The 26,344-nt window shown below is 47.6% G+C and overlaps 1 protein-coding gene across 2 annotated transcripts in view; it reads left to right on the forward strand.

Moving 5' to 3' along the window:
• Nucleotides 1–26,344, forward strand: part of LOC142564074 (G1/S-specific cyclin-D2-like) — a 383,466-nt gene that overhangs the window by 140,381 nt on the left and 216,741 nt on the right. Inside the window, exon 2 of one of the 2 annotated variants that reach the window (XM_075674904.1) lies at nt 20,429–20,488. The exons of the other annotated variant lie outside the window; for it this stretch is intronic. The gene's annotated coding sequence lies outside the window, so the exon portion shown is untranslated. The remainder of the gene's footprint in view (nt 1–20,428; nt 20,489–26,344) is intronic. 2 annotated transcript variants of the gene reach the window in all.

A 26,344-nucleotide genomic window follows, 5' to 3' on the forward strand; every position in this document is an offset into this window, starting at 1 on the left:
AAATGTGAACGGCAACGACCCTTTGATTGTCCTTATGACGGGCGAACATGATAACAGGCACTAGGACGTGACTACATACGAATTCATGCCCAGAGGACCCGCCCAAATCTCAGCTACGCCACCACTAACTGCTCTTAAACATTACCTCAAGCATGCGTAGTCCAAAGAGGTAACGTCGGACACTTTCTTTGATGGCGCCCAAGCTATATTGCGCTCAAAGGGACGATCCTCATGAGACCCTACAAAGGGAAGAGCTTCGGCATGCGTGCCTGCAACACTTTGTGTTTCAGAAGGGTCCGCCACAGACTGCAGGGAAGATTCACGTACTCTTGCAGCCACAGCGCTTTTGCAGGACCTGTGGCGACAAAACTCCAGTGACATTGCAAGAGAGAGTGACGCCCTAGCAATTGCAGGCTTCGATCCACCTGGCGCTAGATCCACCAGTACCTACCACCACCACCAATTCCATCCCCGCCATTTCCGTCCCCGTTTCCCTTTCCCCAGTGTAGGGTAGCCAACCGGGCTCAATCCTGGTTAACCTCCCTACCTTTCATTTATCATTTGCTCTCTCTCTCTCTCTCTCTCTCTCGTGAAACCGTCGATTCGGCCGGCCGAAGCCCCACTGACCCGTTCAACAAGCAATAAAGAAAAAATATGGAGAGGCACGCCGAAATTTGACTTAACGACGAAGCAGATCCTGCTCGCGGTAGCAGGTTCAAAATCAACACCGGGTCACTCCGAAACGAAAAAAGACAAAAGAGCGCACCCGGCAGTAGTGTGGCCGACGACCACCGCCAAGACTTCTCTCTCCATTTTTCGTCCTCCCTTCTTCATTTGGCGGGAAAGCCGAAGTGCCACCTTCTTCATTCTCCTTAATTTATTTCTTTTTGTATTTACTTTTGAGAAGTTGTAGAATTCCTAGGTCTTCTTTCGCTCACCCGATGCCTTTCCCACCACCTCCCTCCTCCCCTCCCCTCTGCCCCCCCCCCCCCTACTGCTGTGGCCTGTTTTGGAGTTTTCTGACGCCGGGGCACTGGCTAGGTGGCGCTGTTGTCGCTCTCTCTCTCTCTCTCTTTTCGCTCTCATCCCCTCTGCGCACTCGAGGTGTGCCCTTTCTCACTCACATCTTCTCTGCCGACTCCCGCTTCTTTTTGCGCAGTTTTGCCTGCCTTCGCGCGCAAATTCCGCGGAGGTCTTCTAAGAGTGCGGGCCCTCTTTACGGTACTTTAAGAGATCGCCACTCGGTCGACGTGCCCTTCTGCCGCGGCAGGTTCTTTCTCTCTTCTTCGCTCACTTCTCTCCTTTTCAGCCTCTTCCACCTTTTCCTCGCTCTGGCTCTCTCTCCTTTAACTGCCATCACAACACTTGCCACTCCATTCTCCTCCTTTCCCCTCCCTCAATCTAGCTCTGTTATATATATATATATATATATATATATATATATATATATATATATATATATATATATATATATATATATATATAATATTCGTTCTGCTTCTGTAAAAGTCCGGACTTATCTCGATTCTTGTCGCTTTTGTAGTCCTGCTTCGCCTTCCCAGTCAGCGCTGTTCTACTAGGAGGAGGTCTTTCTGTACTCGGTGGGAACTAAATCGCCGCTGAACGGCGGTCCGAGTGTCTCGAAAGCTCTCGCGTTTTTGGGATGCTTCCGCGTGGTACAGTTCGCACGGCTCATAGTCCCGACCGGAACCTTTTTTTTATGCACTTTATCCATGAAGATGGCGCTGCCAGAAGGACATTTCACGCCGGCTAGTTTTTGGTAGTGGAAAGGGGGGAGGGTAGCTTTGGGGGGGGGGGGGTGCTGCTTAATGTGTCCGGGAATGTATGTGTCCGAGCGTATGCATGCAAGCACGAGACTCGCGTGCGCATGCGCATACGTACGGCAAAATCCGCTGGTAAGCAGAGGATTTAATTAGTATTACAGCCCTGTTTTCAGCAAAGCTCCGAGGTGGAAAATATTTTTTTAATTTTAATTTACTTTCAATGTAAGTTTAATTAAAATATAGTTTGCGTTTAATTAGTATTTCAGCCCGGCGATTACAGAACAGCTGTGAAATGGAGAAATATTTTTTATCAATGTGCATGTATGTAACCGCATACATGTCAGTCATCTTTTTTCGCCACCAAAAGTTGAGGAATTCTGAATTCTTGCCTGCGCGAACACTAATCGTGCGTTCCATACAAGATTGAACCATGTCTTAAGTACGCATGCCCCCTCATCGATAGACTCGTTACAACTGCCTTTGTTAGCTGTGCCTACTATATCTACACTAGTCGGTACGCCGTAAGCTTAGGCAGGTGACATTACTAGGAACAGTAACAAGAGAACCTAAACTGGCGTGCCCACAGTAAACGTTGCATACCTGTCAAGTTTGACGTGACGCCTTAATTCATTTGTTACTTTCGTTTCTTTCATTGCAGTGAACAGCCGTGCCTATCTTAATGGACATTTGCACTAAATATTAAGGACTACTTTATAACCAGGGACTCGCGTTCGTTTGTTGTTGTTTGGTGTTTCTTTTTTTTCTCTACCTCTATGTGTGTTAAGTGTGCTTTCGCATGCTAAGGTTTCCGTTATTGATATTACATTAATTTATTTAGCAAGCGAAAGCTGCAAAATAAGTTTGCTCTTACGACTTAACCATTAACGAAATGTTAACTGAGTGAGAAATTTTGTAATTTTAGTAATCTATTAATTATTAAATCGTTTGTTGAACTACACCCAGGTAAAAACTCGCTTCAGCGTATCAAAAACGCCACGATCGCTTCTCCGACAAATTTCCAATGCATATGCTGAATCCTGAGCTACCAAACTGAGCCTAACATATGTGATACGGCGCGCCACTGCAGGGTTAAGCAGATATATTTTTTCTCTATTAGCGAAGTGGAGTTGTAGGCAGTGTACTACTTCCAACCCCTCCTGTTGGTCCACAATTCTACATCGTCGATGGCTCGATCACGCCTCCTTCGCATAGCGCCATGGTAGTATATAGCGGTGTGATTTGACATACTGATGCGTTCGTTTGGCGCGTACACTGGAGTTATTTGACACTCCGCGCTGTCGGCTCGAATTCTCGCGTTAGTACGATGCACCTTGTGCTTTCTGTTGCCCCTACGACTTTACGCGCTGCTTGCGTGTGTCCGCTACATGTGAGAGCGGTAGCAACGGACTACTTTCTGTACGTGCTTACTTTAGCTCAGTCGCTGCTACGAGGCGGCGCATTTCTGCGCGGCGCTCTTTCGCACCGTTCTTTCTCCCATGCTCGTACCCCACCCCACTGGACCACCGACCGCACCCCCCCCCCCCCCTTCTCCGGACCAGCGTTCCCAGAAAAATTTCGCGGGAAAAATGCCACACCTCCTCCACAAGCACGCAAGAGCCCGACTCGCTCTCCTCCCTCAACTTCTCGCATTTACCCTCTCTCGCAGCTTCTGGTGTGGTGGCTGTTCCTGTTTACCGCTCATTGCACTGCCTCTTTCTTTGTGTTTGTGTGTGTATGCGTGCGTGCGCATGCGTGTGTGTGTGCGTGCGTGTGCGCGTGTGTGCGTGCGTATGTTCACTTTGCAGTTGCTTGAAATTGTTCACAACCGACATATAAAAACATATTTCGCCCTTTTCCCAATGAAGTGTCGAAGAAGTGCGGAGGTTGTCTTGGCATTAGCACTAATTCTGTAACAAAAGGAACAAAGAGAAATACAAGCAAATGAATGTGCGGGTGATGGGCATGTTTTTTAAATGTTGATTTCGCGCATGAAGCCCACGCTAGTTTTTGGCGCCCGCATACGTAACGTTACGGACAAGAATTCACTTAAGCTTCGCAAAAAAGAAAAAAAATCGATAAAAGTATGTAAGAACAGAGTAATAAAAACGGCAAAAACGCCAGCTTGATCTATTCTACGTAATATTTTCATAATTTAAAGAAAGCGCATTGTCTCCGCGGTTATTTGGATGGACATGACTTTTAATATTCAAATGGATAACCATGTTAAACTTGTAATAATTGTCGCTTTCATCCCTGTACACAGCATGGACGAAACAAAAGGTTAGACATAGGGTAACGACTTTTAACCAAGAGATCGATGGACGCTCTTTACAGTAATCACAAGGTTAAGATAACGAGCTGACGAGAGAGGTACCTCGACATCGTAGAGGATCATTGTGAACATTGGCATAAGGTTAGGTTCTCGAGAAAGAGACAAACAGTCACGTGGGAGCCGTCGCTGCTTAACTCGCGAATTTTAATATTCAGTCTGGCACAGATGAGGAAGTTAGCTGAGTTGAGACTGCGACTGTGAACAAATTTACTGGAAAGAAAATATTACAGCACCCTCCCTTCACCCTCCCCACCCTCCATCCCCCGTTCCCTGCCTCCTGCTTTTCCCAAACACACACCAGCTTTGTGCAGACTGGCTTCCGCCAACAAGCGTCGACGTTCGCAGCGTCTCGGACCATCCCGGAAAGTCTGGGCAGTCCGGAACAAGAAATGGAAGACTCAGTGTAATCGTTCGACGCTTCCCTTGCCCGTGAGAGATACAGAAATAAAATGAATAAGAATGTAAAGAAGATACAAGCTCTGTGGGCACAATATTTGAAGTTCGGCGAAGGGGGGTGGGGGAGTTAAGAAAAGGGCCTGTGGAGCCCAAAATAACATCTTCAAATATTTGACAGAAAAGTAACAAGTAAACACGGGCAGAAAAATGGACGGCGCAGCGGAAAGTCGGGCTTCAATGGAACCCCGCCCGGAAGGTTACGACTCGTCTATCAGCAGGTTGTCCACGCGTCCTTGCGTCCTGACAAGCCGCACACACGCGCACGCACGGATGATCGGTCGCGGTCTTGGGGCCCCCGTGTACGCTTGTCGTAGGCCGGACTGCGCCGAGTACGTTTACGACGCCGTTGAGCAAAACCAACCGCGCGCGCCGCAAACCCCCATGACCTGACCGGATGCCGCAGTGCCGTATCCCGCCTTTACAGGGCGCGCGCGCGCGAGCGCAATGCTCCGACGCGGGGGGGTCCGGGACCCCTGGTCGTAAAGTTTTCGCGCCGTTTCGAAAGTCCCCCACCGCCAACTTGTTGCCGCCAATTCTCGTATGTACACCGTGCACTCAAATCCCTGGGACGTCTGCTGGTTCTTCTTTATTCTCGGACAATGCAAACCGTTGGTGGCCGATCGACGTCCTGACGTGCGAACACGTTGCGTGTTCGGTGTTGGTCGTGTAGGCCTCTGTGATCCTTTGAGTCCTCGCGTACATAAGACCTTTTGTTGCCGGCTGCTGCAAAGTGACACGGTGCGCAGTTTTACTGTTAGTGCCGCGGATAAGGAGTCGAGTCGCTGGGAGTTTCGCGGTGTTCGATTTTTATGGGTTTCTCTGTGCTGACAACTCTGTGTATAGTCCGTAGACGATCCGTGCCGAAGGGAGTCGGAACCCGGTGACTGGATCCCGTGGTGACCCTTTTGTGCAAATGGAGAGTTTGGAAAAAACTTCGAGTGGGCAATGATGCGGCGGTGTTCAGACTGTGCGCAGGCTCGCGACGTATTGCTCGGCAAGCGTGTAATCGATGATTCTGAGTACACAGCTGTTAGCTTTGTCAGCTGAAGAGGTTTGTTACCGCTCGATATTTATGCGGTACGTCAAGTTAGCGGACAATTACCGGTATCCATGATTTAATGGCGTCTCTGAAGGTATAAATATCAAATTTTGAACAACTTCTCTTTGTTTGCTCGCTTATTTAAGCGGATAGTATTTCTATACAAATTGCAAGTAGTTGGAAGTGGTATTTGTACAATCTACAATAATGCTCATTTAAACGAAGCCTCTCCTTCGTAGACAGCTTCAATTTATATGTTAACCCTTCAGCGCTTTTTAGTTTTCTTGACGGAAATGAACGTCATGCTGCCTAGATTAAAAAGCCAATTTTTAATGATTCGATTTTGTAAAAAAGAATTTATTCAGTAACGATCACCGGCACTATATGCCACCCCCGCTTTTCGAATTCCCGCATGCCATCTACTGCGTGTCCGGCATCAGACAGTGATAAAGACGTGTACGGACAAAGAGAGAAACACAAGAAATTCAGAGGACACATAGGGGCAGCAGGCACAACGGAGGTTTAGAAATAGCTCACCCAAGCGGCTTTGCGTACCCAAAGTCCCCGCTCTGTTTGCATTAATTTGTACTCCTCTTGCGTTTTTTTCTTTTCTTTAGCATTCTGGCCATTCTTTCGCACGCCCAGCGGTTTGCGTCGCCTAAGTGCGGATAATCACAAGCTAAAACTCCCTAATCACGTTGTCGCACGAGCTGTGACTTTGCTCCTTATTTATACTACTAGTAAACATTTCAATTGCTTGGAGACGCAGTGAAAGTATTTTGAAAGAGGTCGCCTTATTCCGACTAAGCTTGTGGCAGTGTCTGTCTGTCTGTCTGTCTGTCTGTCTGTCTGTCTGTCTGTCTGTCTGTCTGTCTGTCTGTCTGTCTGTCTGTCTGTCTGTCTGTCTGTTTGTCTGTCTGTCCGTCCGTCCGTCCATCCGTTCGTCCAAGGGCGGCCGTCCCATGGATACACTGGATACGGGTCACACTATCCGCACTGCCCGCAGCCGCGATCGCTGCTTCTTGACGCGTTGATTGGCCCGAACCCCTTCGGAACAACCCAACCCCTCCCAGACCTCGGACCGGCCGGGTCCCGCACAGTGGTGCGACCCGTGGCGAATGTGTGGCGCCACTCGAAAAAGCCGCGCTGTCTGCTGCGGCTTTCTTTGCCGAAGCCGACAGTACGCTGCCTCTTCGCCACATAAGCGTGCAGGGTCATTGGCGGAGGCGCAACTCGTCCAACTACGTGGGCGCCGATCAACGCAAGCGGGGAACCGGACTACGACCGTATACGAATAAGCCTCCAACTGGACCGTGCTGTAGTAAACACCCGGGTTGGGCCGAGGGTGCCCTCTCGCGTGCTGAAGGATGGTGTTGATGGGCGCGCGGACTGGCGGCCACTGAAGGAGGAGAGAAGTTGGGAGGCTTAAGTGGGGGCGAAGGGGTGGCGTGTGCGAGCATGCGCAAGAATTAGAGAGGGGTCCGTCGAAATGGTAGCGGAACTGTTCCAGGCACACAGTCGGTTCGCCCACTCTATACTCGCTCGATAGAAGGACCCCCCCCCCCCCCCCGAAAAACCGATGGTCGTCGCCCCTTAAGGAGCCATTATTACGTCCCGAAACGCGCGCTGCGAGGGGCATTCCATTGGTTCTGGCTGCGCAACGAGGGGGCGCCAGGGTCGGTGGTGGTCAGTGTTTGTCCATTACGCGCATCGGCGAGTGGCGCCCTCTGCGGGGTGATAAACAGAAGTATGGAGGAAGGTAAAAAGAAGCAAAATCAAACAGAGATACAAATACCGTGGGGAAAATGAAACAAAAGAGGGAGACCATCCTTTGGCCAGTATACGAGCCGAAACGACTCCCACCACGTAGGACGAGGAGCGTGGTTTGGGACCATTCCACGGCGGACATCATCCGCGTTCGGCAACTCTGCGCTGCTCCCGCGTCCTTCCGGTGTCTTTACTCGATTATTCTTTCTTTTTTTTTCATTTCTCGCAGTTAAGATACTCGGCAGGACGGTGTTGTTGCCCACGCATGCGCGCGCGCGAGAAGGCGAACCGGCGCGTGTGTTTGTATATCCAGCGACTCTGGCGTCACCTCCCGGGCGCCTTATACCGGCAAACAAACTCAGTGAGCAAGTTGCCGCCGTTGCTTTTTTTTTCAGCCGCGTCCTGTAATTTGCGCCGCAGTGCCGCTTCGAGAAGCGGGACTCCAGTGCAACCGCGCAGTTCTCAGGGAGCGGACTGTACCGTAGCTTTCATACTATCCGCCTCACTGATGGATTTTTTTCCATTTTTTTTCACGGTTCCTGGCTTTGTTTATTTTTGTGTTTGTTTTTGTTTTGCTTACGTGTGCTTTCGGCCCCTAACTCCCCGCGATGCCAATTCCACAAACAAGCCTTGTTCGAGAGTCCCGGTCGACTCCTTCTTCTGCTACTTCCATTCTGGTTGTTATTGTAGTACTTGTTCTTGCTGCTATTGCAGTAGTTGTTACTGTTGTTGTTTTTCAGGCCCTTCCTGAATAAGAGGTAACGTTTTCTCTTCGCCTGCTTTCGGCTGGCTGCGCAGTACGGCCATTCCCAATTTGAGGAATTTCGCCGACGTAACTGCTAATTTTGGCCAACGTGGCGTTGCTCCCCAAGTTCTTGTTGTTCCACGTTTTTTTTTTTTGCTCTCCTTTTTTGGCAACAACGAGGGCAGTTGTAGTTCGCGTTTTTAAAACGAGACTGTCCCGTACAGGAAGCTTCTCCATCAAATTTCTCGTGCAGCCGAAGGGCCTTAATGCCACTGCTTTTACAAATATTGTCAAGAAAGTTCGATAAGCTATTGTCAGAAAGAATCGATTAGAGCAAGCGACATAAATGTCAATGAATTGCGAACATAATGCGAATATTAATATTTAGAAAGGCGCACTGGTTTGAAATGTCCTGCCTCGTGCGTGCCCACCTGGCTTCTTTTGAGTGATTGTTTGCTTGTGTATTTTGCTTGCGCTTAAATTAGAGTTCTAGAAATACTTAATTTCAACGACTGCTTGTCTGAGTCGTTGAATTTATAAAATAACTTCATTTACTGCATAAGGGTTCTTGTGGATATTGGGAATTGTTTCTCGGGTGACTTTTCTCTGCACTTATCTCTTGCCCTTATACCGTCATTTGCGAGTTAGAAACGTTCTTGAACGGCAGGGTCCTTATGTGCTCAGTTTCTCATGCTGTCGCACTTGTGTACGCCTTCCAGATTTTTGTTAGATGGGAAGCTTGTGAAGTCTGGCCACAGAAAGGGCCGGCTATCTCAATGTCTCCGCTAAGAAACACACACACACACACACACACACACACACACACACACACACACACACACACACACACACACACACACACACACACACACACACACACACGCACACACACACACACACACACACACACACACGCACACACACACACACACACACACACACACACACACACACACACACACACACACACACACACACACACACACACACACGTACACACACGCACGCACACACGCACAACATTAAAAAACGCTGCCAAAATTCTATAACAGGCTAACTCCAATAACAGAGAGCAAGTTGATGGATTACTGAAAAAATATTGAGATAGATAAAAAAAAGGTTATATGACAACTAAAACAGCAAGAACATGAATAGAGGATAAAAAGATGTAGAAAATTAAGAAAAAGGCCCCATAAACTGATGCTCACGTACACTTTATGGAACCACTGTCCGCAAGAAAATACCTTGGGGCCTAAAGAGCTAATCCCCGTTTGTTGGAACACGACTAGGGTCGAATAACTTTTTTGCACGAAGGGCGCCTAGTTAAAGTGTTCAGACGACTACAAAATATTTTTCGCTGACGAGCACGTCGCGGGCAGTCAGTGAGACAGTTCTCAAGAGAAATTTCCGTTATGCCACAGTGCGAGTACTCAGGTGATGTTCAATTGTTTACAAGATGCAAAAAACTGGACGGGTACGCTACATCGAGGCGTAGGCGGTTTGTGCCGAGCGCGTCTAGCCTGCAGCAGATTTTTCAGGTTTACAGCGTAGCATACTTGCGGTAACAGCACACTTGACGAAGTAGGGATAGGCGAGGGTGAGGTTAAAACATTACAAGCTTTTCCTTCCTAAGTCGTTCCGAATATTTAAGGAAAATTAGGGAACGAGGACAGCTTCTCATATCCTGCATTGATATCCTGTAAATACAAGTACTTTCAATCATTGTCATTTAAACAAATAAACAAATAAAAAATAACGTTGGGACACGTATTAGCTAAAGCAGTGCACAGATACTGTATGTGATATGTGAAAATGATAAAAAAAATGAAGACAATGGTGATGTGGACGGGAGCACGGACGCGGAGCGCGAACTGCTATCTTTCGTTATCTCTATAAGTTATTCGTGCAAGCGTCGCTCATATATGCGTGGAAACAGGCGAAAAACGTAAGTGAAAGCTGAAAAATAGGATGGAATGCGACATTCTTTGCGACTCGACTTCACATATCCAACTTTTCTAGACACGTACCAACTAGCGCCCCCAGCGGCCGCGGCACGAAGCTAGCGTGCTTTCAATGGAACGAGCGAGTTTTTCGCGAATGATTAAATGTGCAGGTCGGTTATTGAAAAAGACAGGTGAAGGATATGTTCTAGAAGACAGTCCACGGGAGACAAATGCAGTGATCGTTCTGTTGAAAGCTAGAAATTTGTTCCCAGACCGGTTAAAGGTTCAGCATTGGAAGACTATGGAAACGACGGAAATGTGTACTCAATTTTTGAGACGCATATGGTAGCTGAAATAAAACTATGGCTGCTATCGTAATAGCTGCTACAGCGTACGTACTCTGGAGACAGCTTTCGATTGATGCCTATCTCGACTCTCTACAAAAAGCGCAACACTGTTCCCAAAAGTGATTTTCGAAACACAGTCGCGCATATTCACGTGGTATCTTGATAACCCCAAGCGTATCGTTGCGGCGACGTCGAAATCCGTGGCAGAGTGGCTTAATCACAAGCGCCTATCGTCCCGCGTAATGCTGGTAACAGTTGAATGCTCCATGGTATTTTTTTTCACGCACATAGACTTAATTCCACATTCTCACACTAGATGGCAGCAACACAAAACTCAAGGTTTGGTTTTAGTTTTGGTTTTTCACTGGTGCTCTTAACATGTTGTTTCCTATTTTTCGTACCTAAAAGGTAGCAATGTTTTGTTCCTTTTGTTAAGTTATCAGTTTTATAATTAGATTTTATTCCTGGGACAACATAAAAAGCATGCGTATATTGGTGTGTTACATTAATGGAAGAAGAAAAAAGTAAAGCCAGTTAGTTCCATGGAGTGAAAGCTGTCGAAACAGCGAAGCTTGTGATCGTCTTCTCAACTCGTGTTGGGCGCAATTTTCATGAAAGTCCTTTGTCTCGTTGATTTCGTATTGCTAGATTCGAGCTTCGGTTCCCGATTGTGCACATGCTTCAGTTGCACGAGGTTGTGATCAAACCACAGTCTATCACACAACTTGCTGATGTGGCTGCACTCACGGTCGAGGGATTCTCTCTTGAACCGTCCATTGGCATCCTCCTTGCGAGGAATCTGTGTCGATGTCTCTGCTTGGCCTCCCGTTCTCTAAGCTGGGGGTTAGCCTGTAACTGCTGGCGCTTGGTTTGGAGTGCCTTCTCTTGAAAGGGGGGGTTGGCTTCCTTCCCCTGGCGCCTTGCTTGTGCTTTTCCTTCTCGAAGCTCGGGATTTCGCGACGCCAGCGCTGCCGCTTGTGCGAGCTCCCACCACCGCTCGCGCTAAGTGGAATCCATGGGGCGAAAGCGCGCGAACCGGCGTAACACCTACTCCTATATCCCCATCCTCCCCCCCTCCCGCGGCGATCGCTCTGATTGGTCCGCTCCCATTTCGGAGGGGCCCCGAATGGATGGATGAATGTATGGAGGGATGCTATAAGCATCCGCTTTGGAAGGGGGTGGTGCGTTGCGCCACCAAGCTCTTGTGGCCTTATGCTGTGGCCTAATGTGGCCTAATTAAGTTGCCTAATGTCTTAGCTGTGTTAAAAAAGAAAAAGAGGAAAGAAAAAACTATGAATTCCCATATCCAAACTTTTTGAACCCCTACTGTAAACTTTCTTTTTGTACGTCTCCGTCGTTTGTCGTTTTCCCACTTGTCTTCCACCAATCTTGCAATCAGCGCTTACTAATCTCTACTCCGGAGATGTTTATTTTTCCCCTGCTCTCGCTGAACCCAAGGGATTCAAAGAGGCCAGAGATGCCTAAATCGATCGCTGGGCAGATATTTTCCCATTCTAAAAAAAAACATGCTCCATTGTTTCCCTAGATTTACCTTAGTAAGTACATGCTTCTTCATACTTCTTATATATCGCTTTATAAGTGCGTGTTCTAAGGCATCCCAATGTCGCTTCGAAAAGTAATAAGCTTCCCTTTGAGTTATCATAAATCGTTTCTCTCCTGATTTCGTTTTTTTTCCTCTCAAGTAGTTGCTCATAGCAGGTTTCTTTTCCATTGCCCACCACCCATGAGATGATTTCAGCCTCTCCGAGTTTCCGCTTTACGTTCTTTGTTGCTGTGTTGCCCACCCTACATGCCGCATACTTGCTGGTAAGCTTCCTAGTTGTTTTCCTACACTGTAAATCAATGTTTTTTCCTGCGCAGGTACCTCAACACTCTCCCAGCCCACTTACTTTCTTGCATATTCTTCACTCGTTCTTCATAAACAATTTTACTGTGAGCTTCCCTCACTTCAAAATTAGTCCAGCTCATATTGCCCTGCACAACTTAATTTGTAGTCTTCCCGTGAGCGCCCAACGCTCCTATCCTCTGCGCGCCCCCTGACGGTGAGCTCCGGTACCTTTATAAAGTATAATTTTGCCTTCATAAAGTATCTCTTTATGAAGGCAAAATCAATGCAAAAAAAAAACAAAAGGAAAGCGCCTGAGCCATCAATATCACCGCCCCAGATTTCGTCACGATGGCACTGTCACCATCGCCACGGTTCCGTGAGCAGGTTCCCAGCTGTTCACCTTCGTTATCTTCCAGAGCCTCGGCGGCAGCGTATTGACTTGTTGCCACCGACGCGCTAACTGTGCGCCATCAATGCGTCATTTGTCGCTTCTGCGGCCAAGCAAACTGACGGTGGCACACGTGTACTGCTATATTGACATTAAAGCTACAAACTGCTTGCCTTCGAAAAAAACAACGCGAATAAAAATTGAAAGCGGACTGCATGGCCGCGAGGAAAATGCTCACTGAGCAATACTACTGATGGCAATATCACAAAAGGCTCAGTGCGGTCAGTATTGATTTACAGAGGTGCCTTTCTCTGCATCAGTTACGCTTTCAGAGAGCGTTTAATTGGAAAATGTTTGTTCGGATAGCTCTTACAGTAGCACGTTTAAGTAAAATTTCTTCGCTCGGCTAGATAATCTCGAGGACGGGCTCCAAACTACTCATTTGCTTTAGCCACCTAAGATCAATTATTGAAAAGTTAAATAACGTAGCTCCGTTGAATACGCACACAGCTTCTTAACTTGCTCCGTATATAGATGTTACTAATCTGAAGACTCGAATGACAAAAATGATGTCACCAATATTTTTACTGATTTATTAGATTTATTTGGTGCAGTCAAAAGCGGCCGGAATACTGATGGTGCAATTGGCTTCTTATAAAGCAAGTGTGAAAGCTTGGACATCTTTTCTTTGCGCAATGTGCGCGAACGTGTACTTCTGCCTTTACAATCGATTCTCCTACCTTCTACAAGAAGCGCCTCGGTGCTATATACGGTACATCACAAAAGGTGTGCGAGAACATTGTGCGCGCTGCCGATTAGATTTCTGAGCGTTGCTCTCATCAGGCTTCGTTTCCAGGCGTCATTAGGAATAAAAACAAGTGCCTGGGGGAAAGCATTGGACACATTTTCAGTACTTTGTTACATATGGAGCAGCGTGCTCATGCACGTTGGAACGAAAAGTACTGAAGTATTATGATGAAGGTTCTGCCGCATATATTTTGACTGGCTAATGTTAAAACCTGAATAAAATGCTGTGATTTTGTGATAATTACTGCTGACATACCTACGGCCACGTGAAATATGAGCTCCGACACCACCTGTGGTGGAAGTGGCCCCTGGACTACAGGGCTACATTGAGCCACGAAGTGCTGGTTTGATAAATACCAGTAATCGGAAAGTGTTAACTCTTGAATTTTCCGTATGATGGCGCCGCTGCAGTGTGCAGTCTTGGGGGCTCTTCTTACCACGAGTACTATGTTTCAGCTAATATTTAAAGCAACTGCACATTTTTTTTCTTTGGGTGAGCTTTGTTTAGCGTCTAACCACTGTTCCAAAGCTATCGGTTTGCTCAAAGCGCGGCTGTATGTATTTCTAATATCCAGAATGTTTTCACGAATTCAATAGCGAAAGAGCGTTATCTAATCAGATGGCACGCGTGAAGCGAACACTGGCGTAGATTCTCGATCACATTTGAGCCCACAAGATTGCGCTGCAATGCACGAGTATTCGAATCTGATGAACCGACGGCTTGATCCGTAGATTAGAGTCAGAGGAAGCACTAATTTGCGCGCAGCCATCGTTGTGCTTTGAGTGTTATCTTTTTTTTCAGCGCAAGCTCGCCTTATAATGAGTTAGATTCGTGACTCCCTTCTTTGGAACTACCTTGTTCACATCGCTACAACGTGACACTATATACGTGCTGCATTTTCATTGAGTGAGTACTTGGAATTGGACTAGGACCTTAATGCGTGTGCGTTTACACATTCAACGCAATTTCTTATTATTCATAACTTACTTTTTAATTTAGGAGTAAAAGACAGCAACCTCATATTAACAGGAGGTCTTAACAATAAAGAAAATTTAAATGCTTATTAGTGAGTTTTCACCTCATGGCAGGGAAGGAAATTTCAATAAGAATATCCTTACGATAATGAAAAGCATATATCTACATGAAAACGGTTCATCTGAGCTCCCACTTTGCAAATTGATACCTACTTGAAGGTGGTTCGTATCGTGGGCCATTGACATACGTCCAACGTACGAACAAAGGGTCATTCCGAATGTTTAATTTCAGGAAGGCGTGTTACCCTCCTGCCCTTTACTCCGGTTCACAACCACGCATAAGACGAAAGTGGTGCGTAAGGAGCGTCGTTAGCAAGAGGTCGCGGGTTCAAATCCCGGCCACGGCGGCCGCGTTTCGATGGGGGCGAAATGCGAAAACACCCGTGCACATAGATTTAGGTGCACGCCAACGAAGACCAGATAGTCCACATTTCCGGAGTCCGCCACTACGGCGTGCCTCATAATCCGATCGTGATTTTGGCACGTACAGCCCCATAATTCTGCCAACACTTCTGCCGCGATGCGATGTGCCGTGTAAGGCAATGACAATGCTCGATCTTCTCATAGGTTATAGACAATGGCGAACTACAACGCCTAAAGCAAACACGTCTCCCTGTATGTTCTGTGTACTACGCAGACAAACAACGGTGGTACGCGCAAGGTAACATTTACGGGCAACTCATTACTCTCGTGCACCAAACGCTGAAGAAATGCAACACCATCCCCGTTAAATATCGTCAATCAAAGCAAACCGCCCAGATAGCTTCGCTTACATCGATTCCCACAGTGCGTGGGATCGGTATAATTTTCTAGACTGTGAAGTTGTAGGCTTGAGGATCGCGCTCATCAATGGAATAGTTATATTCGAAGTGGGAAAAAGTGGCTGTCGTGTCCATGGTAAACTTGATATAAACGGCATCACTCCATGGAATGGCCATTGCGTGATTGCCGACTTCCGTGGGAATTTAATCGTAAAAATGGGCTACAACTGATAGTGAACTTAGGAAGAAGACGCGCGGCAAGAAGGCTGAAGCGTGCAGACAACCTCAGGAAAACAAAATGATTTTAGAGCGGCATGGTCAAGGGGCTGTGCTATGGCTTCAACGTCTATCGAAAATCACCCAAAATATGAACAGAGGCCGACAAAAATGGGCGCATCTCGTGAAAGGTGAAACCGATGGAAATCTCAGGACAGCACTAACTTAAATATAAAGGTAACATAAAGATTAAAAAAAACCATAACGCACGTTACTAGGGGGACCAAATTTCTGGAGAAATAAATTGACTGTTGAAACAGTTCAGCTGGAACCAGACGTTATAAATTAAGGTGACAATGTCGGCAAGTGTTGAGCAGAGGTCCAGTAGGTCGGATGGCCGACGCCAGCGGCTGGCAACTATCGGATGGCTACACATATATGCGAAATGTTTAGCTGTCAGTCTTACAGGGTGGGTCCTCCCTGGGTGAGGCATCGGTCTGAACTTTGGGACGCGGACGCCATCACATTAAGTACAATGCGCTCTATAGCGTAACTCTTTGAAGGCTGATACCGATTTAGGCGCTATGAGGATGCGAGCAAGTTCTCTTTGAAATGCAACAAATTTCATTAAAGTCGGCCCAGTGGTTTTCTCAGAAAAGCGTTCGTGCGTTTTACATGTATTTGAATAGGCGACATAGGAGTTAGGCCCAAGCTAAAGCTACCGCGAAGTGCTTCGACGATTATCATAGGCCGTCGACTTCACAGCATTAAAAAAAAAGAAAAAGAAAGAAAAAGAACACGTGGCTGACTTTCGGGAAGCCTCTGAAAAGCCCGAAATCAACCTCAGGTAAGCCTCGTCAAGAACACTGATAACGCCGGCGGGACAAGCTTTGTGGTGAATTTCAATGCTCAGGGATAACTTTTCATTCTTTTATGTTTTGTTTCGTTGACGTCATCACTATGTCACCGCGGGAAATTTGAAAAGTTTAAGGTCAATACGCCACGTGGTGGCATTCCCGCAAACGAAACCCTGATGTCCAGAAAAGCTAGATACGGCCGTGTCGATCGACGTCGGGAATATGTGGAGCAGCTCCGGAATGCTCCGCGCGCACGCAGATGTCGCTTTTTGCAGATCTCTCAACCGTGACGTACTTTGTTCTAAAATGGCTGCCTGTGCAAAAGATTTCCACCGAAAACTTATTCGTAAAAATGTCATAATTATGCAGATGTATAGCTAAATTTCCCGAAGCTACGAGGAATGGTATTTCAAATGTCAGACAATGCTGATGCGCAGATTACATTGTACCAGCTCCGCAACCAAAACTGCTGAGGTCTTGCTGGAACTTATTTTGCTGTGCTGGCAATAGTAGAAGCCTTGAATGATTACATGAACTTTATGGGTTGAACACATAACCGCAGATGTTGCTAGTAGAAGAAATACCAACAGATGTTCTCAATTTCACGACGCTGCAAGGAATGCAATTTCAAATGTCGGACGAGTCTGATGCGCAGATTACATCGTAACAGCTCCGCAACCAGAACTGCTGAGATCTCGCTTCAAGTTATTTTGCTGTGCTGGAAATGATTGCGTTAAGCTCATTGGTTGAATAAATAATAACCGCAGATCTTGCTTATACACGGAATACCAACGGATATTTTTTTCAACGAGCTGTTTCAACGAAGGCGCATACTTTTGCAATGTATGCAAACTCCAAGATATACTTAATATATGTCATAAGGGGTATACTGTTTGGAATAACCGATTTTCAAACTTTTGAAGCGAACACACTACATTGGAGGACGTGGATATCTGTAGCGCATACTTCGGCCTTAAAGTCGCATTCCGTAGTGGTCAGAAGTTGCTAAATAACCATCGAATTAGAACAACAGCTGATGAAGTTAAATTTCACACCGCAAGTTTTTTGGGAAGTAAAGACTGGAGATTAACAACACGCAATAGAATAATTTGTTGGTTTACAGCCTTAATTAGGCATTTCTTTTCAACGCGTTCTACTTTCGTGTTGATTTGACATTAGCAACCGACGAACTCGACCATTGGACATACTTATTTAATAATTTATTATAGTGCTAGTGTAAACTAATGACATCTAGTGCTCTAGGTTGAGCATAAATTTCCGGGAAACTGACAAATCGCAAAGCGGGAAGAAGAACCAAAGAAATGAGTCGCTTTAAAAAAACACATGGTCAGCATATGGGCAGTGCGACTACTTGAAACGCAATATGTAACTCCCATAAGCCGAGCTGCCTAGCAACAATCAATCTCTGTAGTTCCACAGCTACCGTCAGCACACACCTGTATAGAGATATGAACCAATAATACAAAGTACCTAAGTGTTATATACCTATTCCCCCTGCGTGCCCGCGTATTTCGTGGCATTTTGCCGGGACGGAGGTTCCGTCATGTCGGTTGATCGAGGACAAAGCGCACATGACATTACTGCTGCAAGCACACGCTCTGCTGCAGATCGACATTCTAGCTTCAAAGCAAGAAAAAATATATTTGAAACAGTAGAAGCGGGAAGAGAGCACTGACGTTCCAACTGCTAGTGGGTGGTCTTTGAGCCGTACGAGTTCGACCGACTCCGAAGCTCCAGAACTCTAGCCCGTCGCGCCACACGAATCGTGAAGACAGGGAGAAGAAGAATGCAAAAAAAAACAGAACAAAATAAAGCCACTAAAGAGCAGCCCGTAACGTCGCCGAACGTCGAGCAGAAACCTGACATGTTTTTAAGATGCCACAAGAGTGATGGCATGCCACCGAGCTTCACGAATGAACTTGACTCTATGCGCGACAGAGGGTCTACACGACATACGTGCGTGACAGCTGCTACTAATGCCGATGAAATTGAACGCGCACTTCACAGTCACGTATGACGGCGGCACAGACAGTGGAGGCCGGAATACCTTTTGCGACTAGCCGGTGGCGCCGAGCTTCATCGCGGTATAGTTTCTTGTTGGCTTTCGGGTGTATTTCTTTGTCTTTTCCTGCAGTTGCACGCTGTTAATTGACAGGGGTCACTTGTTACACCTTCGACTATCGCATTTTCGAAAATACAGCGATACTGGCCTTGAACCTGGCGTCACCGACGCACTCGAGCAGTTGTGCGACCAAACGAACATTCATGCACGGAAAATGGACTATGTCTCCACCCCCCCCCCCCCATCCCTCCACTTCTTCTTCAACATCGCATGCTGGTCGCAGTTAACATTTCGGTGTCGCAACCCCGCTTCTCCATTTCACGATTCTTCCGCAGTGTTTCTCGCAATTAGACCGAACACAGCACCAAACAGCACGTGATTAGTAGCAAATCCTTACACATAATTTACCTAACTCCCACAGGACACTCCGCTTGTAATTTCCTTTTTTTCTTTTTTTGAGGTAGCGCCCCATGCAGAGAGAAAGGAGAGAAATTAATCAAAGGCGGGGACTGTTAACTAGAATTCGTGCACTTTGCTAGCCTACACGTGCAGAGGGGGACGGCAGAGTGAAAGAAAGAGGGAGAATACGAGAGTTCACATTATGAAGTACAAAAAAAAAAACGATGTTCGTTGCTTTCACGAATGCGCTCCGTAAACGTTCAACGCCGATACTATATTTTAGTAGCAACCTTCCCACCGGCCACGTTGTGGAGCACATGTTTTCTTTTTTCGTAATAACGGCGCCTCTCCCTTCGAACAGTTTTGACACGGTTTCCGTTCTACAAATGTAGGAAGCCATGCATGCATAAGCTATATAACTTTATGAAAAAAAAATATTTTTGTTTATCTTGAAGCTTTGCAAAACGGTATAAATGATTATATTTTTACATTTCAATACGCGCAGAATCCTTCTAGCTGTGATATACCCTACACAGAGTGTTTCAGCGAAAACTTTGAAAAATCTTTGAAGGTTGCCGGTTTCGGATATCACAGTTCTAGTTCGTGAGCTGGTCTTCTCGAAGAGGCGGAGAATACTTGCACAAAAATTTGAAATGTATAATTACCTAATTAGCAAATGTTCACTAATTAACGTTTAACCAATTATCTTATGCCCCATATTGTAATTTGCAAATTCTAGGCGTAGAGCTCGCAAGGCGGATCCACTAAGAAGCAATTTTCAGGATGACACCAGTTTCGATATATAAATTTCCGAACTGTGCGGAGAAATGCATTGGCGTTCCAGTTAAGTTGCTAACAAAACGTCGTTTTATGCATTGAAGCACACAATTAAGTGGAACGCCACTGCATTGCTCCGCAAAGTTTGATAATTAATATCTCGAAACTGCTGTCGTCCTGAGAATTCGTTCCAAGTGGATACGCCTTGCGAACTCTATGGCTACAATTTGTAAATTGCTATATGCGTCATAAGGTAATTAGTTTAAAAGTTACTTAGTGAATTTATCTTAATTAGTGGATTTTCCATTTAAATGTTTTTCTGCAAGTAGTGTCCGCCACTACGAGTAGACCACCTCATGAACTAGAATTGACCTATCTGCCACAGGCAGCCTTTAACAAATTTTGAAAGGGTTCGCGGAAACACCATGTATACTAAATCGTATGAGGACGGAGGTAAAAGTTAATGGGGCTCATTAATTCCTGTGCATGTAGCTCTTAGGTTCATTACCGGCATTCTGCAGTCGCCAGTCTTTTCATTTGACATTTGTCATGGCATAATGATGTTGATGATATCTGCTAAGCGTGATATTGCGAAACTGTTAACGCAGGCGTAAAGTTCCTGTCAAAGTTAAGGCTGTAAAAGTAAGTGCGTTTACTTAATTATGTTGCTAAGTGCTGTAAAGAAAGAAGGTACAAGGAGCGAAGCTACGCACTTGAGCCGCTATTCGGATTTTTCTTCGACCATCATCAAATAATGCAAAATGAATGCCGCATAGCGCTACGCCTGGTAAAGGTTGCTCGATGAATTTTGTGCATTTCTTTCTTTTTTTTTTGCTTGTGCAGGTCACGACGCCAAGCTGTAGACAGAGCCCTGGATATTGCTGGAGGCAGGCAGAATAACGGGTAAGGCAACCGTGGCTGTCACCATTTCGCATTGCTGCTGACACGTTCACAAGAGACGATGTTTGCGCGGTGAATCTTCGGCCTGCGCACACGACGAGTACAGTCCTCGCCCCTAAGGTGTCTGCAGGTGGCGAAATAAAATGGCGGCTCTTGGAGAAGTTACCATAGTTTCCATGATATATATAAGATATCGCTCTAGCAGCCAGGTTCTACTCCTTAACCGCACGGATTATGTGACATTACAGTATACCACTGAATTTTGGACTGGTTCAACTATTATATTTCGTTTCTTCTATGGTACTGTTTGGATCCGACCTGCTGGCACGATCTGTTGGGAACTCGGCGCTGACGCCCGTGGTTGTACCTGGGTCGCAAGCCCCAAGGGTAGCGTTGGCCTGGCGGCCTGGGGTACAACTGGAAGCATCCGAAGGTCCCGGCAGAGCATGAGTCGACTGGTAACAACGAAACAACTTGTTTATTTTAACATCGCAAAGAGTTGGCGGTCAGGTTTGACCGAAGTAGAGAGACGGGAGAGCACTTCACTCAACAGAAGAAATCGGAGTCCTCCTTTTGGCGTCCGGGGCAGCTGTTTTTATACTCTCGCAGTTGAGGGCAAGAAGGAACCCCTCAAAAGACGAGCACGTGAATGTACAATGGGCACACTGTCGTAGCGATGCCGTAGCACCATGTCGAGCACGATCTCGTAGCACCCTGTCGTGGCGCTGCCGGTCGGACACAATGACTGTAATGAGAGGATGGTCCCTGCTTTGGCATCGCCTGTTTCGGGCATAATGACTGGAACGAGATCCCTGCTTTGGCATCGCCTGTTTCGGGCACAATGACTGGAATGAGATCCCTGCTTTGGCATCGCCTGTTTCGGGCACAATGACTGGAATGCGAGGATGATCCCTAGGCGGTCGCATCGCCGCAGTCGCGCCTGGAAACACCTGGCGATGAGTGTTGCGGCGACGACGATCGGGCCAAAATGTCTGCCGCCCCGCCGCAGTCGCGCCGGCAAAACCACGTGTCGCAGGCGAAACGCAACAGACCGCCCCGCCGGGGGAAGGAGATCCCGATGGACAGGGGACTGCATCCGCTGTCCGGAGGGATGTCGCTCGATGATGCTCATAACCGAAGTCGGGCGTCCCTCGACGTTTCTTGAGCGCAGCGCACAGAGAAGGCCTCGTTCTCTCGTTCAGGTTCGCACGGGACACTGCAAAGTGACTTCGGGAGAGTTCACATTTTTGTTCTCGTTCCCGGCAAGCGTTAGAACTACGCTGAAACTCAACCGCTCAGTCAGCAAGCACGGCACAACCCTCACTAAGCCCTGCCAGGCTCTTTCCCCTTGTTATACCACTGCCTAGTTCCTTACAGTAGTCTAGCATCACTCAGAACGCGTCCACAAATTGAAAAATTGCACTAGAAAGCATATCATCACTTTGAAACACTAAACAAAAGCAATATGTTAAAAAAAATCCTGCCTCAGGACGAAAAACATCAGTAACAAACAATTTTGAGGCTGATTCCTACGTTAGGGGCTTCGACTTAAGCCATCGGCGTTACCGTTGAGACTCCCCTTTTTGTAACGCACCTCAAAGGAATATTGTTGTAAAGCGAGGCTCCAGCGCAGGAGGCGGCCATTTTTGGGAGAGATGGTCTGCAGCCATTGGAGAGGGCAGTGATCCGTCTCAATGATAAACCTCGAGCCGGCTAGATAGCATGACAATTTCTGAACGGCCCACACGAGACATGCACACTCTTTCTCGGTGGCGCTATACGCCTGCTCACGACTGGTCAGCTTACGACTAGCATACAGGACGGGGTGTTCTACTTCTCCATTTTCCCGTTGGCACAGTACAACGCCCATGCCTCGCTCACTAGCATCGCACTGAACAATGAACCCTTTTGTATAGTCTGGCGATCGTAGCACAGGCTGGCTTGTTAGGGCACTCTTTAGGGCGCTAAAAGCTCTTTCCTTGGTCTCGTCCCAGACGACTGTTTGAGGCTCTGTCTTTCTTAGAGCATCCGTCAGGGGAGCCGCGATATCAGAGTACCTAGGGATGTACCTCTGATAGTAGCCGGCGACACCTAAGAACGACCGAATATCGGTCTTTGTGCGCGGTTGCGGAAAGTCTCGCACAGCGGCCACTTTTATTTCAGAGGGGCGGCGACGACCCTGACCAATCACGTGACCGAGGTAGACAACCTCGGCCTGTGCTATCTGGCACTTAGGAGCCTTGACTGTCAAGCCCGCTTCGCGCAGGCGGGTTAGCACTGCCCGCAAGTGTGTCATATGCTCAGACCAGGATGCGGAGAATATCGCTACGTCGTCTAGATACGGTAAAGCGAATTCTCGCTGTCCCCGCAACACTTTATCCATGAGACTTGAAAAACAGTATGGCGCGTTCTTCAAACCAAAACTCAACACTTTAGGACGGAATGTTCCCATTGGTGAAATGAACGCCGCATACCTACTAGCCTCTTCTGTAAGTGGAACCTGCCAATAACCCCTGACAAGATCTAGGGTGGAAATAAACTGAGCGCTACTAACTTTCTCAAGGCGCTCCTCGATGTTAGGGATCGGATAAATTTGATCCTTAGTGATGGAATTAAGCCTGCGGTAGTCGACGCAAGGACGAGGTTCCTTGCCCGGTACCTCAACTAAAATCAAAGGGGAGGTATAATCACTCTCACCTGCCTCAATAACACCGAGCTGTAGCATTTTCTTTACCTCAGCCTCCATAATATCGCTCTGGCGGGGTGACACCCGATACGCCTTGGATCGTACTGGCTCTGTGGAGGTAAGTTCTATATCATGAGTAAGTACAGAAGTCCTACCAGGCCTCTCAGAGAACAGACCTTGAAACTCTTGTAATAGCTGGTGTAGTTCGGTTTTCTGCTCGGGCGACAGCGGTGCTTTACTGATAAGGTCACTAATGACTTGACCGGTGTCTTCCCTGTTCGTCACTGAGCCTAGTCCCGGAAGCTCGACTGGAAGCTCTTCAGGAACGTTTATCATCATGCACACCACTGCTTCCCGTTGTCTATAAGGTTTGAGCAGATTACAGTGGTAAACTTGCTGTGCTTTCCGCTTTCCTGGCAGACTTACCACGTAGTTAACGTCCGACAGTTTCTGAACAATTCGTGCTGGGCCCTCCCACTGCACGTCTAGTTTGTTGTTTAGCGATGTGCGCAATATCATGACCTCATCGCCAACCTCAAAACGACGGGCCCTGGCTGTCCGATCATAATAAACCTTGGCCCTCTGCTGGGCCTTTGTCATTGCTTCACCTGACAACTCCTGTGCCCTTCTTAAGCGTTCGAGGAGCTTAAGTACGTACTCCACCACGACTGGGTCGTCGCCCCTACCTTCCCATGATTCTCGAAGCATGCGAAGCGGAGATCGAAGCGAGCGACCGTACACCAGTTCAGCTGGCGAAAACCCCGTAGCCGCATGCGGCGCGGTCCTTAAAGCAAACATCACCCCAGGCAGACACAGCTCCCAGTCAGTTTGATGTTCAAAACACAAGGCTCTCAACACGCGCTTCATGACGGAGTGGAGCTTCTCAACGGAATTCGACTGTGGGTGGTACACTGAGCTGTGTAACAGCTTTACCCCACACCTTTCGAGAAAAGTTGTCGTCAAAGCGCTAGTAAACACTGTGCCCTGATCTGATTGGATTTCCGCAGGGAAACCAACTCGCGCAAATATGGACAGTAGTGCATTAACTATCTCAACTGAGCTGAGTTCTTTAAGCGGCACTGCTTCAGGGAACTTTGTCGCTGGGCAGATCACAGTCAAAATGTGTCTGTACCCCGTGGCTGTTACCGGCAGAGGTCCCACAGTATCAATAACGAGCCGTCTAAAAGGCTCCGTAATGATAGGTACCAATTTCAACGGCGCCCTCGATTTGTCCCCTGGTTTGCCCACCCGCTGACAAGTGTCACATGTCCTCACGAAATGGTCTGCGTCCCGAAAACACCCTGGCCAATAGTACTCTTGCAAGAGACGGTCCTTAGTTTTCTTAACTCCAAGGTGTCCGGACCACGAACCCCCGTGTGACAAGCGCAACAGATCCTGACGATAGCATTGAGGCACGATCAGCTGATCGAACTCCACTCCTCTTCGGTCTAGATACTTCCGGTACAGGACTCCACCCCTTTCCACAAAACGCGCAGTTTTCCTGGCGATACCTTCTTTGACATTGCAGCGCACGTTTTCCAGGCTGCCATCCTTTTTTTGCTCGGCTATCAAAGCCGACCGGCTGACTTTTAGCAACCTATCAAGTCCGTCTGACGTAGGCGCGATGAGCAAATCAGTAGATAGCTCTTCTAACTTTCCCGCGTCGGGCGTTTCCTCTCCAGTATCTGGCGCCTTTAACGTTACAGACTCAAGTTTATTCAGTTCGGGCGTGCTCGGAATATCAGCTTGCTGCGCCTCTGACCCTTTTTCGTTGTTTGATAACGTCGGCCCCGCAACTACCGCCTTTGCAGCGAGCTCCCGAACCTTCGATCTGGTTAAGGCCTGAACACTAGCTTCACCAAACAAAAGCCCCTTCTCGCGCAGGAGGTGATCGGACCTGTTTGAAAATAGGTACGGGTACTGGGGTGGCAGCATAGATGACACTGCCGCCTCTGTCTCAAGCGCTCCGAAAGGTCCTTCAATAAGCACCTTTGCTACTGGCAGACACACGCTATGAGCTTCCACGGCTTGCTTGATCCACGCGCACTCGCCCGTGAACATATGGGGTTCTACGTAAGATGGGTGAACTACATCCATCGTAGCTGCGGAATCGCGAAGCACTCGGCACTCTTTCCCGTTCACGAGGAGGTCTCGCATGTAAGGCTCGAGAAGCTTCATGTTCTCGTCAGTGCTGCCTATTGAAAAAAACACAACTTTTGGTGTTGTTTCCGGACACTGCGCCGAAAAGTGACCCGGCTTCTGGCACGTATAACAAACGCCCGCTCGCCTCATCTCGAACCGCTTTCTGCGTTCGGCTTCGGCTGCCGCCGTCTCCTTAGGTTCGGTCGCACTGCTTCCACTCGCATCCGCACTACGCGTGTTCCCCTTTGCTCTCATGGGTGTGAACTTTGGCCTCTCAAACTTCGAGCCAAATTCACCCTTTTGACCGTCCTTAGCTCCGCGAGCCCGACGCGTCACAAACTCCTCGGCTAGCTCAGCGGCTTTAGCCACCGTACAAACGTCTGGCCTATCCAAGACCCAGTATCGCACGTTCTCCGGTAACCGACTATAAAACTGTTCTAGCCCGAAACACTGCAGAACTTTATCGTGGTCACCAAACGCTTTCTCTTCTTTGAGCCACTCCTGCATGTTCGACATAAGCCTATACGCAAACTCTGTATAAGACTCACTTTTGCCTTTCTCATTTTCCCGAAACTTCCGACGGAACGCCTCCGCAGACAGCCGGTACTTTTTTAGCAGACTCGATTTTACTTTGTCGAAATCCTCTGCTTCCTCTCTATCCAAGCGAGCGACTACGTCGGCCGCCTCGCCGGGTAACAAAGTGAGCAAGCGCTGTGGCCACGTTTCCCGAGAGAACCCCTGCTTCTCGCACGTTCGCTCAAAGTTAACCAGGAACAAACCAATGTCCTCTCCAAGCTTAAACGGCCGCATCAGGTCAGTCATTTTGAACAATACGCGTTCTCCTGCACCGTGTGCCTGACTTCCATTACGAGCGCGTTCCATCTCTACCTCAAGACGCTTCATTTCCAAAGCGTGTTGACGGTCACGCTCTTGTTGCTCTCGCTCTTTCTGTTCTTTAAGTTCGCGCTCCTGTTTCTCTTTTTGCTCTTTAAGTTCGCGCTCCTGTCTTTTTGACCTCTCCTCAATAGTCT

This window comes from Dermacentor variabilis, chromosome 11 (genome assembly GCF_050947875.1).
Source record: "Dermacentor variabilis isolate Ectoservices chromosome 11, ASM5094787v1, whole genome shotgun sequence".
Lineage (NCBI taxonomy): Eukaryota > Metazoa > Arthropoda > Arachnida > Ixodida > Ixodidae > Dermacentor > Dermacentor variabilis.